Source organism: Camellia sinensis, chromosome 5 (genome assembly GCF_055761805.1).
Source record: "Camellia sinensis isolate YWXY chromosome 5, ASM5576180v1, whole genome shotgun sequence".
In the NCBI taxonomy this organism is placed as follows: Eukaryota; Viridiplantae; Streptophyta; class Magnoliopsida; order Ericales; family Theaceae; genus Camellia; species Camellia sinensis.
Window position 1 is genome coordinate 133,181,494 of NC_138965.1, and position 15,355 is coordinate 133,196,848.

Genomic DNA, 15,355 nt, shown 5'->3' on the forward strand with positions numbered 1-15,355 from the left:
TGCTTTTCACCCAGCTCCTTCCTGCTGATTTTGAATTGTGCCGATTCAACCATTCATTGCTCCGGATCGGTAGACGAGCTTTTGTTCAAAGCCCATTTCTGAACTTCGTTGGGATTCGGGTTATTCGACAGCTTGTAATTCTGATTTGGGATTGCCAGTGCTTTATTAAATCTTGGTTTAGTATCTCTGACTCGTTTTGAGAATATATATTTTGAAACCTTTGCATGAGATTTGAGCTTCTATTGATGATCCCGACTTGCATAGAACTTTGATGCTGCAATTTTGTCTTTGAAATAGCTATTGCCTCTATTGAATCTTGATTTGCATGATAAATGTAGTCTTGAAATTCATGTTTTGAAACTTGTCATGTGCCGATAATTTTGACAATAATTTTGACATACATACAGGTCTGATGTTGAATAATTAATTATTGTCTTGTCGATCTTGTAGATGCTCGGAAGATAAATAGTGGATGCCCGATGCTTTGCCTTCGTCTTCGGCTGTTCAACGCGAACCACACGTCGCCCACTCAACGCGATGTGTGGTTTTGCCTAACACTATCCAGCTCGTTAGTCTCACAGTCCGGCGCTATTTTTTTTTTTTTTCGGAGTTTGAATCTCGATTTTTGCATACTCACTCGATTCGGCCGTGATTAATCAACGTGGACCACGTCGCCCTTTCAACGCGTCGTGTATGGTCGCCACCTTCTTTCCGACACCATTGCTGCCTCCGGCCTCAACTTGTCCAACGCCGACCACGCACGTTCGCCCACTCAACGCAACGTGTGTGGTCTTGTCCAGCCTAGCTCAGTCCTGTTGATTACAGTCTATAAAACCTCTCTGATTTCAACTTGAATTTCCAACATCGGCTTCGGACTTCACCCCTCTAACAGTCCCAAATTTGTGAGTATGAAATTCGGCTCCCTCTTCCTCTCGTTGAATAATAAAGATGATATATTGTCGTTTGTTTAACTTGTGGATGCTTGGGAAATACATAGCTGATGCCAAAATTTTGTGTGACCGTTGTAGCTTTACGTCGGCTTGAGAGGAGCCGGCCCGAAGAGACAAAAACTTGATTGTTGCATTTTTTCACAAACTCGCTCAAAGGAGTAGAATTGTTGTAGCTTAAATAGATCATTATTATTTGTTGATGTTGCCCCATTCTGATAATGCCTGAATCATGATCTGAAATTGATATTGTTTGTCTCGTTTGTTGGCTTTGCTATTTCAGGCAAATAAATTCTTGATTGAGATCCACGACCTCGAGGCCTTCAGAATCTTCACTAATGAGAGCAAGGGCTGTTCCTCGGAAGTCCGAACAGAAACAAGGCTGTCCCTCGGAAGTCCGAGTAGAAACAAGGCTTTCTCTCGGAAGTCCGAGTGGATGCGCACTTCTACTTTGGCAGCTAATGGAAGCAAAGGCTATCCCCCGGGAGTTCGAGTAAGAGTCCACTCTACTTTGAAAAGAAAGATCCTCGGAGCTCGTATTGATGAAATCAAGAGCTGTTCTTCAGACCCGCACTAATGAGAGCAAGAGTTGTCCCTCGGAAGGCTCTCCCTCAGAAGTCCGAGCAGAAACAAGGCTGTCTCTCGGAAGTCCGAGTGGATGCGCACTTCTACTTCGGCAGCTAATGGAAGCAAAGGCTATCCCTCGGGAGTTCGAGTAAGAGTTCACTCTACTTTGAAAAGAAAGATCCTCGGAGCTCGTATTGATGAAATCAAGGGCTGTTCTTCGGACCCGCACTAATGAGAGCAAGAGTTGTCCCTCGGAAGGCTCTCCCTCAGAAGTCCGAGCAGGAACAAGGCTGTCTCTCGGAGGTCCGAGTAGAAGTATACTTCTACTGTGTCAAGAAAACTCCCTTCAGGTTGGTAACTGAATCTACCATTCCTTTTTCTTCTTTGAGGGGCAACAAAAAATTGAAAACTGTTTCAAGCAACGTAACACGATGAAGATATACCATGTAGAGAAAATAACTTTTAATGGAGATACATAATATGGAGGAAATAAATTTCTTCATAACATAAGAAAGATAGAACTTCATGGACAATGCAGTAAATGCAAACTGTAAATGTCATAGATAGACTTCTTCCACGGAATGTTGACATTTGCCCCTAGAGTTGCAAAATCATTTGGAAAGCTTTCACCAGCTGCTCGGGTTATGGCTGTCATATACCATCATAGCCATGTCTTTGGATCTTTCTGTACAAACTGATATCCCCATCCCCGCAGGATTTTTCATGAATCTGTTGTAGTCGGAAACTTGCTTATTGTTGGCCAACACACCGGGCTAGGAATCCGGTACCCCCTCGGAAGTAAAGTTCTCCTTGAATAATTATGAATTGGGCAAGCTTGGCCATAATCAGTTTTCCAACTTTGCTTCTACGTTGTTCGAGGACTTCTCCTCTCCAATCCTCTGGTAGGTCTTTGTCTTCGGGTGTTATTGAAGGTTCTGTTCTCTTCTTGATAACAATTGTTGCCTCTTCCTCTGGAATGTCAACTCTTGCCACTAATGTTGCGAGGGCATCTGAAAACTTGTTGTCGGAGCGAGGCACATGCTCTATTTCGACCTTCTGAAATTTGTCAAGAAGCCTTTGGACTGTTGTTCGATATGTGGCCAAGGCAGGCTCCTTTAAGACGAACTGTCCTGAAACTTGCTTCACTATCAGCTTTGAGTCCCCCCGGATCCGAATTTTCTTGATACTGTGCTTCTCAGCTGCTATCAAGCCTAAAATAAGAGCCTCATACTCGGCTTCGTTATTCGAACAATGGAAATCCAGTTTATAAGACAAATATAACTTTTCCCCACTTTTGCTTGTAAGGACTATCCCGGTTCCTCCCTTCCCTCCGGCTGCTGCTCCGTCAAAGCTCAATGTCCAGAAGCTTTCCTCGGAAGCCATAGCTGCGTGCACCTCTCCTCTTAATTCTTCATTCACTGGTTCATAGTCACCACTTGGAAATTGGGCAAGGAGATCAGCTAAGGCTTGGCTTTTGATCGCCTTGGGGGCTACACATGTGATCTCGAATTCACCCAATGCTAACAACCATCTTGCCACCTTCCCGGTTAGAGCAGGCTTGCTGAGGAGGTATCGGATTGGATCACTTCTAGTAACAATCTGAATCTGATGTGCTAGGAAGTAATGTCTGAGCTTTTGGGCAGTGAATACCAAAGCTAAACAATGTCTCTCTACTGGAGTATATCGGACTTCTGCTCCTCGAATCTTCCGACTGATGTAATACACCGGGCGTTCTACTCCATCTACATCTTGGACCAATAATGCCCCTATGGACTTGGGGGTTGAAGTTAGGTACAACATTAGAGGCACCCCGGGCTGCGGGGCTATCATGGTCTGAGGCGAGGTCAAGGCCGCCTTGATTCTCTCAAAGGCCTTTTGGTGCTCTTGGTTCCACTCGAACTTGGCATCTCCTTTTAACAAAGAGCCGAAAGGCGCAGAGATCTCTGCCAGTGCTGGGATAAACCTCCGAATATAAGACACCTTCCCGAGGAACTTCTTTAACTCCTTCTGAGAATGCAGGGGAGGCATTGCTCTGATAGATTTGACCTTGTCTTCATCTGCCTCGATACCATGCCTATGTACAAGAAACCCGAGGAACTTCCCGGCCGTCACCCCGAAAGCACATTTGAGAGGATTCATCCTCATTTTGAATTTCTGGCACCTCTTGAATACCTTCTCAAGGTCTCGGAGATGGTCTTCTTCTTTCTTGGATTTCACCACTAGATCATCAACATAATCTTCCATCTCATGATGGATCATGTCATGAAAGATTGCAGTCATAGCCCTTTGGTAAGTTGCACCGGCATTCTTGAGTCCGAAAGGCATGACTGTATAGAAGAAGTTTCCGAGAGGTGTTCTAAAAGCAGTCTTTTCTGCGTCCTCTTCAGCCATCTTAATCTGATTGTATCCACTGAATCCATCCATGAATGAGAACATCTGGTGTCCCGAGGTAGTGTCCACGAGGGTGTCGATGTGAGGAAGAGGGAATTCATCCTTCGGGCAAGATTTGTTCAAATCTCGAAAGTCTACACATACTCTGATTTGGCCATTCTTCTTCTTTACTGGCACGATGTTTGCTAACCACGTGGGGTACTGTATTGGCCGGATGAAACCAGCCTGTTGAAGTTTTTCAATCTCCTCCTTAATCTTCTCTTCGAGATCTGGATGATATTTTTGAGCAGCTTGCTTAATTGGCTTGGAGTTTGGGAACACATCAAGATAGTGGGAGACTAGGTCAGGATCTAGTCCGGGCATTTCCTTATATGACCAAGCAAACACATCTGAGTATCGGCTTATCAACTTTAACAACTGTTCCCGCTTCTCTGGGATAAGGCTCGAACTTACGAATACCGGCCTCGGTGCATCTTGTCCATCACTCAGATCTATTTCAATAAGTTGTTCGGGCTGAGGCTTCGGCCCATCTTGCATACATTCTGGAACCACTTCAAGCTTTATTACTATATCATTGTCAGGAGGCTCTTCTTTTGACTCGGAGTCGGTGACTGAAGAAACCGACTCCCCGCACCTTCATAAATAGTACACCATCTTGCCTCCTTCTCGAACTTTCATCACCTTCCGAGGAATAGGCGGACTTTCTGGTCTAGACATCGCCCGCTTACTTGATTCTGCCATCGACTCCTTGTCATCTTTGATATCCTCCCAACGAGGAATTTTGACCCCTCGAGGCTTAGAGGTGGGGGGAACTTCTTCGACAGCCAGTTCGGTGAAGTAGATGGCATCAGAATAATGAGCTTCATGGATCTCGAAAGGCCTTTCTGTAGCCTGAATTGTCACCGTCTTCTTTCCCCATTTAGCCTTAACACACTGATGATAACTTGATGGTACAGCCCCATATCTATGCATCCAGGTCCTCCCTAGAATGATGTGATAATTTGCCTCAGAATCGATAATATGGAACTTGGTGGCCGAGCGAATCTCTCCGACGGCTAAATCGACTGTTACGCATCCGATAGTAACTCTCCTTTCTCCACCGAAGCCAGTGATGACTATCGGCTGCTTCACAATGCGTTCTTCAGAGATTCCGGCCTTTTCTAGAGTAGCGCGAGTCATAATGTTGATAGAGGCTCCACTATCTAGAAAGGCCCTTTTGAACTCAACCCTGTTAATAAAAGCAGTCACATAAAGCGGGCGATTGTGAGAAAAAGAATACTTCCGATCAACCTCGGAGAAAGTAATTGCACTAGATTGCTCTTTTGCCTTCCTCGGGATAGATCCCTCAGTCGACATGCATTCCTCATGGTGTGCCTCGGCTATATTAATGATAGACTTGGTGATTTCTGTTCTTGCCTCCTTGGAAAGTCCAAGCTGGTCAAAGAACTGCTTGAACTTTACACAGTCTTGCAAGGTTTTGACATAGTGATCAGGATCTTTTTCCACTCTTGGAGGCTCGTAGTTAACCATCTCCTCGGTCTCCTCAAAATAAGATGCCACATAAACATGGTGTCCTCCTCTTCTATAGTATTCTTCTCCTCCTTCTGGATCAAAGGGATCTTCGCCATGAGTCATAAATGTTCTGCCCTCTGGATTGAGAGCACTTCCATAGTAAACTTGCTCACCCTCTGGCTCGAGGATGTCGTCCAGATAACAGTCATCGTCATCGAGATTAGCGATAGCCTCGATCATTGGGCCTTCATAAGCTATCATAGCAACATTCTTGCCCTTGTCTCGGTGTTGAGGATATGGTTGTTCTCGGATGTCTTGAGTCCCTTGCTTTTTGAACCTCAATTCGTCTGCCTCGACTTTATCTCTGAAGATTTTCCTGAGAGTCCAACACTTCTCTGTCGGATGTTTCAATGTACGATGGTAGACACAAAATTCAGGGCTCTCGCGGTCCTTTTTTGAAGGCATTTCTTCGACATAAGGCAATTTTAGCTCTCCGTCAGCCACCCATTCCTTAACTAGAGCTTTCACTTCCTCGATTCCACATGGATAAGAAACATTCCCCTTTTCACCATTATATTGCTTTCTTTTCTGGCCCCTATGACCTCCTCCTTGTGAATTTCGGGTATCCGGGGCAGAGGCAGCAGCAACGATAGGTCCACGAGATGACTTGAAACTAGTCTTGTAACTGGCTTTAAATCCGGACTCCTGAGCCTGAGGAATGCTAATGTTCCGAGCTGCTTCTATTAATGCCGAGAAGGTGGGTAGCTTGTGGTTAACTAGAAACATTTTGTACCTGCTCAATGCCCCTTCTAGACAAATTTGAACCAGATAACTCTCCTCAACTGCTTCATGACAATCCACGGCCTTGTCCTGAAACCTTTTGACGTAGTCAAGGATGTCTTCACTTTCTTGTTGCTTCTCTTTACACAATGTAAGTGTGGTCACCTTCTCCGCCACTTGAAAGAACTTGGAGTGGAATTTGTTAACCATTTCCTTCCAACTTCGGACAGAGTTTGGGGCCAAATTAACATACCAACTATATGCTCGGTCGGTGAGGGACTTAGAGAATTCTCTCAGTCGGAGGACGTGGTTTGAACCATGAATACCTAGAGTCTCGATGAATCGCACAACATGTTCTCGGGCATTTCCTTGTTTGCCGTCGAACTTGATGAACTTCGGCACTGTATACCCCTCAGGGTATGGATAGCTCAGCATCTCAATGGGGTAAGGCGGCTTGACATCTGGATCAGGCAAAGAGGGTAAGGTCCTCTTGCCCCGTTCGAGATCGAACATGGCCTGCACATCGGCGAGAGTGAGAAACTGTTGAGGGAGAGAGTTTGATGGTGGTATTCCCGGGACTTGGCTTATGTACCCGAAGATTGAGCTAGGGGCGTCTTGGCCATTCTGGTGCTGCGAATTCATCATTGGTGAGGACATTTGACGATACTGGCCATCAGCGCCTATAGACAAGCCAGTTGGTGATGGGATATTGAATTGAGGCCCATAGAGTCCACCGCACGGCGCCGCTATACCGGGTTGTGCTTGCAGATTTGTTGTCGGCACCAAAGGAGGCCCGCTTGGTGCTTGGGTAACATTCACTGGTGGCGTAACAAGATTAGGTACGGGCATAGCTCCCTTTTGCGCCATCATGCTCCTTATGTTTTCCTGGACACCAGCAGTCGTTGGAGCGCCATTCATTACACCAGAAACTCCCCTAGTCACCATTGGATCTTGGCTCGGCACGCCATGGAGCCCGGGCATGGGCAAACTGCTGCCGCCTACTGTGGTTTGAGCATGTGTTACTGTGGCCGTGTTGCCATGAGCCATAGGCTGATTGGGGCCTACTTCTCCTTGGATTTGATTTTGCGCTCCGGCGGGAATAACTCCACCACCAGTTTGATTTCCGTTTGGCGCCGGTGCAAAGTTAGAACACATCACCAACATGGTGTGAGTGAGATTCTGAAGAGTGGTAAGAATCTCTTGCTGAGTATTTTGAAGTCCTTGAATGGCTTCAAGCAAAAGTGGTTGATCTGGAGCCATGGTTCTGTCATCACCACCATTAGAGGATCCTTGTTGGTGAACTTCATCTTCTCCCGCCATCCTTGTTGGAGTTGTGTGGATTCCAGATCTCGTTGAGACCATTAACCAATCCGTCTCCCCAGTGGAGTCGCCAAAATGTAGGAGAGGGTTCAAGAAAGGAGTTGGAAAATTCGAAAATCTTCGAAGATCCTTGAAGAACAATTTCGAATTCTCTAGAATATGATGAGAGGCTTAGATTCTTCAATAATCTCAACTTAGGAACACGACAACAAAGGAGATGATGGAGATAAGAGATTGGGTGAAGAAGAAGGCAAGATGGCTAGAGAATAGAATAATGGCAAGGCTCTCCCATTGATCTCCCACTTTCACTCTCAAGGTTGATAATGGAGAAGGGAAATTAGTTCTTTCCCAAGAGTTAAAAAATCTCCAAAAATCCATCCCTTGTAAAGCTATGGGTGGGTGCTATTTATAGGCACCTCATGATGTAGGATGGAGCCCATGTGCAAGGCACATGGGGGATATTCTCTCTAACCACCTTGTCCGAGGGGGTGACCTCTCCGAGGAGGTGACCTCTCCGAGGAGGTGACTTCTCCGAGGATGAGAAAACCCCGAAGAGGAGATCAATCCCTCGGCGAACCCTTCTTCTTAGCCACACCTAACCAATGATCCCCAATCATCCCAAAGGGTCAGGGGTAGTCCCAGAGGACGTCCTGCCGCAAAATATTGCCGAGTCTCATGGACCCCCCGAGGTCGTGCCACCTCGACCCGGGTATAGGCTAGTTTAACCGAAGAGTGAATTTATCTCCACTCACCGTCCTCGGGATCGGGTCCTTTGTTCGAACTCCATTACGCCCATGGTTCTGGTGCGTAGATCCCGGAAAGCTCCGAGCTCGCAAGTGTTCTGGGACTCATTAACGGAGCGACTTCTAGATTGCGTCTGAATCCGTTCGAAGCCAAGTACTTCGGATCTCTAGATTCGTGGGTCCGAATCCTTTCGAGTCCGAGTGCCTCGGATCTCTAGGCTTGCTTAATACCCTTTCGAGTCCGGGCCCGAGTAAGTCTCTAGGTTCGTGGACCCGAACCCTTTCGAGGCTTACAGCGATTCAATCCGTTTGATGGCGATAAATCTGGGCCCACTGATTCTTGGACTTGCGATAAATTCGGGCCCACTAAACTTGGGCTATTGGGCCTAAATAATTTAGTGGGCTCAAATTAGCCCCTCTTAGGGTTCGAGAAAGGAGTTGGAAAATTCGAAGATCGAATTCTCTAGAATATGATGAGAGGCTTAGATTCTTCAATAATCTCAACTTAGGAACACAAAAAAAACAAAGGAGATGATGGAGATAAGAGATTGGGTGAAGAAGAAGGCAAAATGGCTAGAGAGAGAATAATGGCAAGGCTCTCCCAGGGATCTCCCACTTTCACTCTCAAGGTTGATAATGGAGAAGGGAAATTAGTTCTTTCCCAAGAGTTAAAAATCTCCAGAATCCATCCCTTGTAAAGCTATGGGTGGGTGCTATTTATAGGCACCTCATGATATAGGATGGAGCCCATGTGCAAGGCACATGGGGGATATTCTCTCTAACCACCTTGTCCGAGGAGGTGACCTCTCCGAGGAGGTGACTTCTCCGAGGAGGTGACTTCTCCGAGGATGAGAAAACCCCGAAGAGGAGATCAATCCCTCGGCGAACCCTTCTTCTTAGCCACACCTAACCAATGATCCCCAATCATCCCAAAGGGTCAGGGGTAGTCCCAGAGGACGTCCTGCCGCAAAAATATTGCCGAGTCTCATGGACCCCCCCGGGGTCGTGCCACCTCGACCCGGGTATAGGCTAGTTTAACCGAAGAGTGAATTTGTCTCCACTCACCGTCCTCGGGATCGGGTCCTTTGTTCGAACTCCATTACGCCCATGGTTCTGGTGCGTAGATCCCGGAAAGCTCCGAGCCCGCAAGTGTTCTGGGACTCATTAACAGAGCGACTTCTGGATTGCGTCTGAATCCGTTCGAAGCCAAGTGTTTCGGACCTCTAGGTTCGTGGATCCGAACCCTTTCGAGTCCGAGTGCCTCGGATCTCTAGGCGTTCTTAATACCCTTTCGAGTCCGGACTTGAGTAAGTCTCTAGGTTCGTGGATCCGAACCCTTTCGAGGCTTAGAGCGATTCAATCCGTTTGATGGCGATAAATCTGGGCCCACCGATTCTTGGACTTGCGATAAATTCGGGCCCACTAATCTTGGGCTATTGGGCCTAAATAATTTTAGTGGGCTCAAATTAGCCCCTCTTACACATACAAATACTGTTGAAATTTAGAGTTGATAAGAATTAGGCAAATAATAAATTTCTACAGATGGGGTGTAGACATAAATGGCTACAAGTGATTGTATTATGTTTCTTTGTGTTGTTTCCAAATATGTGTGTTGCACAAATCCTCGTTAAAATGAATTTTGTACTCTGTTTTCCAATCAATCACAATTAATATGGCAAATAATCAGGCACAAACTTGAGGTAGAGAAAATGTATCCTTGGAACTCAAATGAATCCCTGTACTACAAGCACAATAAGCATTTACCATAGAAAAATATCATCACACAAATTTCATTTGAATTAGAGAAATAGGTGACAAACTAAGGAACCAAAATTATCTAACAAAAGTTAGCTAGCACAACCACTAGCAAGCAATAACAAATATAGTATTGATTTATTAATTAAATCATTAACTTCTTCACAATTGTTAACAAAAGACATGGATTTAAGTCAATCACATTCTTCATTAATATATATATATATATATATACACTGTGATAACCCTGTTCCTTATTATGCTAATTGGTCCTTATTATGAATGTGATTAGGTGTTTGATATGATTTTGTGTGCCATTTATGTGAAAATATGTGGTTTTGAATTTCTATCTGTTCACCGTAGGAATATTTATTTGATTATCTGCTTTGGAATTTCAGTTGAAAGCCTTATCGGCCACAAAACCCGAAATTGACTACGTCATTGTGATTAGTGCAATTTTTAGAGCCTACGGTGAAGTTTAATTGAAAATTGATTTGAATCGAATTAATTAGATTAAATTAATAGGCAGTGCTTAAATTGTTTAATATTGATGATTGTGATTAATGTAAGTTATATAAAATGGGCCACTTTCACTCAATTCCTATCTTTTCTTATATTTGGCTGATATTAACTCTAAGAAGAGAGAGAGAGAGGGTCGGCTAAAAAGGGAGAAAGTAGGAGAATTGTGTGTTTGGCTCAAGTTTGTGAAAATTGGAAGGTTGGACTCAAGATTCAACTAGAAATTGTGAAGATTAAAGCTCCTAGGTGAATAATCAACCCTTGATTGATGAGTTTGAGTTGTAATTTTGTGAATTGAAGATTAAATGGTGAGTTAGATCATGAATTGAGTTGATTAAGTTGAGATTGAAGTCTATGTGTGCATGCATGTAGGGAATCCCATGAAAATTACATAATCTAGCATGTAATATGTGAATTATGAAGGATTATGGGTTGGATCATACATGCAAGCATGTTTTTGTTGAGTTTCATGGGAATGAACACCATTTGCATCATTTGAAATAAAAATGAAGTCAAAGTTGACATGCATGTTTGATTATTAAAAATGTGGAGCTTATATGCGGTTGAGAGCATGAGCCATGATTGATTTTGAAGAATTGGACCATGATTTTGGATGATTGGCTTCATGTTGTTTACATCCATGTGCTATATAATGTATTTGCATGTTTTGGACCGAAATCATGAGCTTTGGAACCTTTGAATGTCAAATTTGAACTCAAGAACAAGTTTTGGAAAACCCAGAATTCTTGAAGCCCGCTCGAGCGGGGGAACCACCGCTCAAGCGTAAAATACGAGCTCCCAGAATATTTTGCAGACATGATGTCTGCTCGAGCGGGGAAGTTCATGCTTGAGCGGGGAGCTATGTAGACTGACCTTTAGCTCGAGCGTTCGAGTTTGCGCTCGAGCGTAAAAATGATGTAACCAGTACTTTTGCAGACCTCATGGGTTCGCTCGAGCGGGGAAGTCCACTCTCGAGCGGGGACCCCTGTTTCTGAAATTTTGAAAATGCATTTTGTGTTTCATTTTTCGTTCTCTTTCACTTCTAAGTACTCTGAGGCATGCATTAAGCATTGTAAATGAGTTAAAAGGATAAAAATGAAGCCTAAAGAGGAATATATGAATTAAGAACGGATTGAATTGTTTGTGACCCATTGTGTTCATGGAATGTGTAGGGTCGAGCTCCGGGGCAAATCATCCAGCCCATCACTGTGAGTAATATCTTAATAAAGATATCTGAAATATGTTATTTATCCAATTGCTTACTTCTATGTAAGTCTTATAAGTCCGTTAATTTGAATGGTGGACAATGTTTGCTATGCCAAATGAATGGTCCAGAGGCCAATTTGACATGAATGATAGAATGAATGGGCCAGAGGCCAGTCTAACATGAACGAAAGGATGATTGGGCTAGAGGCCAGTCTGACATGAATAATAGAATGAATAGGCCAGAGGCCAGTCTGACATGAACGAAAGGATGATTGGGCCAGAGGCCAGTTTGACATGAATGATAGAATGAATGGGCCAGAGGCCAGTTTGACATGAATGATAGAATGAATGGGCCAAAGGCCAGTCTGACATGAACGAAAGGATGGTTGGGCCAAAGGCCAGTTTGACATGAACAAAAGTAGAATGAATGGGCCAGAGGCCAGTCTGACATGAATGAAAGAACGGTTGGGCCAAAGGCCAGTTTAACATGAATGAATGATAAATGGGCCAAAGGCCAGTTTGACATAAATGGATTGGGCCCGAGGCCATCCGATGTATTGGGACCGCAGTCACTTGATCAATATATATATTAGATAGAAATATGAATTGGGCCCAAGGCCGTCTGATGTATATTGTTCTAATGTATCTTCTTTATTTGATGTTATTCACTGTGCTTTCGCTCACACTCATTCATGTGTTTATAGGTGAGCCAAGAGAGGTCCAAACCCAGCCTCAGTGAAGTTTGTGTGGAACAACGAAGGTTTTGAAGAGTCAGCCCTTACGTCTCACGCACGAGACTTGTCTTCACCCTTTTGCTACTTTCTTATATTTTGTCATGATGGCGAGGACTTTGGATTACGTTTGTATATAAGTTTGGTTAGGCTGACTAAGACTTGGATGATCCTGTATGTACAGAACTTTATGTTATTGCATATTTTGATGTGAGTTATTAACATGTATATGTATGGATTGTTGATGTGCCATGTAAGCACAGCTCTATGGACAAAGTTTTAAAATTTTGCTTCCGATTGGCCCCTTTACTCTGATGAGCTATGTCTGGTTTGGTTTGAGGCCATAGGTAATCTCAGGATTACTGGCCGGTTATGTCCTTAACCCATGGGGGCGGGTTCGGGTCATGACATACACACTTGGAAGAAAATATACAAACATAAAAGTTTCCAAAAAGTCTAACCATCAACTAAATTGTATTTGAATAATGCAAAATTTGTATTTCATAGATGATGAAGGGATGGGGGAAAAGTAACATAATTTGCAATTTAGAAGAAAAAAATGTTGATGAAATTTAAAAAAGGGTGAAGTGAGTTTAATTTTGCTCCTCTGTCTATTAGCACATAATAGACTTGCTTAAGATTCAAATATGATATAAAATAAAAGAGAAGACAATGAATGAATCTTTTCTTTAGCTAAAGTTGAAAAGCCCAGCCCACACTTCTCCTTAAAACCCAGGTATTAAGGAGAGGGAAACTAGAGCCTTATAACTAGCACAAATGGAGCAACTCCAAGCGATGTGGGACACATTCCAACACACCATCTTGGACCACAACACCCACCAGTCACAGGCCCAACCAAGCCCTGATACCAAGTTGAAAAGCCCAGCCCAGACTTCTCCTTAAAACCCAGGTATTAAGTAGAGGGAAACTAGAGTCTTACAACTAGCACAGATGGGGCAACTCCAAGCGATGTGGGACACATTCCAACAATGCATACATTTAGTCATTTTCAAAGAGCTTACAAGCTAAATCAACATGCTCATCTATAGGTCATTAGGATTTAATTTTTTTGTCTTTCCAAAATGTTAATGTATATATGGTATATATTCCTACATATATTGGATATTGATTTCCTAAATATATTAGGTATTGCCATAGTTAGATCTCTTATAGGATACTCTTTCTCATAGTTAGATTTCTAGTATGATACTCTTTCTTAGCCTATATATACAGGCTTTCTATTGTATAGGATAATTCATTCAATACAATACATATTATTTTCCTCTCTCTCTCTCTCTCTCTCTCTCTCTCTCTCTCTCTCTCTCTCTACTCTAACTTGATATCAAAGCTAGGTTAAGTACCTAGTAATTTCGTTTTACCGGCAGGCGGTAGCCTTGCCTTAGTCCCCCACCAGACCTCAACCTATTACACTGTCATGTTTTGCTTTCAGTGTCACTTTGTAGTGATCTCTTCCTCTATCCGTTGGTTTATTCCTACTCCAAATATCTCTATCATATTTTATTTTTATTTTTTTTTTGTCTTGTACTCATAATGCATTTTTTTTCTCCTCCACTCTATCTGTCCCTCTGCTTCAACCTCAAATTGGTTTCTATCTTCAAATCTATTTGAGTTTGAAGAGGGGTATTATACCTATATCATGGTGAGTATGGTTATACACCATGCAAACTACCCAAGCCGCCCCATTGGCACACTCTCTAAGTCATCTCATATGGCACACCACCTAAGTCGCCCTTTAGCACACCACGCAAGCCACCTCCCCTGGTGCACAATCTAGGCCACCCTCTCTTACGCACAACCCAAGCCGCCCATTAGCGCACCACCAAAGTCACCTCTTGATTCAACATCCAGTCACTGGCGCACTCAATTATCTCTTGCTATCATCGTTCAGCGCCACGTCATAAGTTATGTGTGTGCCACGCTTGCTGGTTCAACATCCAGTCTCTACAACGGTCCGGCATGACCCCATAAACTATCCCGACATTGATTCTGGTTAGCTCCTACATTGGTCCAGTATAACCCCTTTAAACTGTCCTGGCATTAGTTCCATCCAGTTCCTTCAATGGTCCGACACTACCATAAGCTGTCTCTCGACATTAGTTCCAGCCAGTTTCTATATCGGTCCGGCACGACCGTAAATTGTCCCGGCATTAGTTTCAGCCAGTTCCTACAATGGCTCGACACGACCATAAACTGTCTCTCGGCTTTAGTTCTAGCCTCCGATCTATTTTAAGTGCCCTTGCGCTTCAATTTAGATTTTGCAATCTATTGGCCTTTTATTTTATTTAGTTTTATTTCATGTCTTAGTTTCTCTCTCCAAGCTCAAGATGTTTATCCTCCTTGAGTTTGAGGGGGAATGTTAATGTATATATGGTATATATTCCTACATATATTAGGTATTGATTTCCTTAACAATTCATTCAATACAATACATATTATTTTCCTCTCTATTTATTATCCTAACACAAAAAATAAATAAATAAATACGATGCCAGAATCGAAAGAGAAAAAGGAAAATAAAACAAGCCTCGTTCATATTGATTGTGTTGCCATCTCCTAATTGCATTTTGTGTGATGTCATGTTTGGACCTCAATCAATAGTTTTTGTCACGACCCAAACCCGGTACCCAAAGGCTTGGCGTCGCAACAAGATAAAAATAAAATAATTCTAAAATTACTATAGTAGTAGCGCAACGGATAAATTAAATAAATTAAAATAAAATAATTGGGTACTAAAAGTTTATTAAAAAGAAATAAAAATAGTCATTTAGGCTTTTATTTTATTATAAGAGTCCAATCAAAAATACATATAGTACAAAAAAAAAAAACACTGTGGTTTATCCTCCATCTTAACCCTGCTAAATCT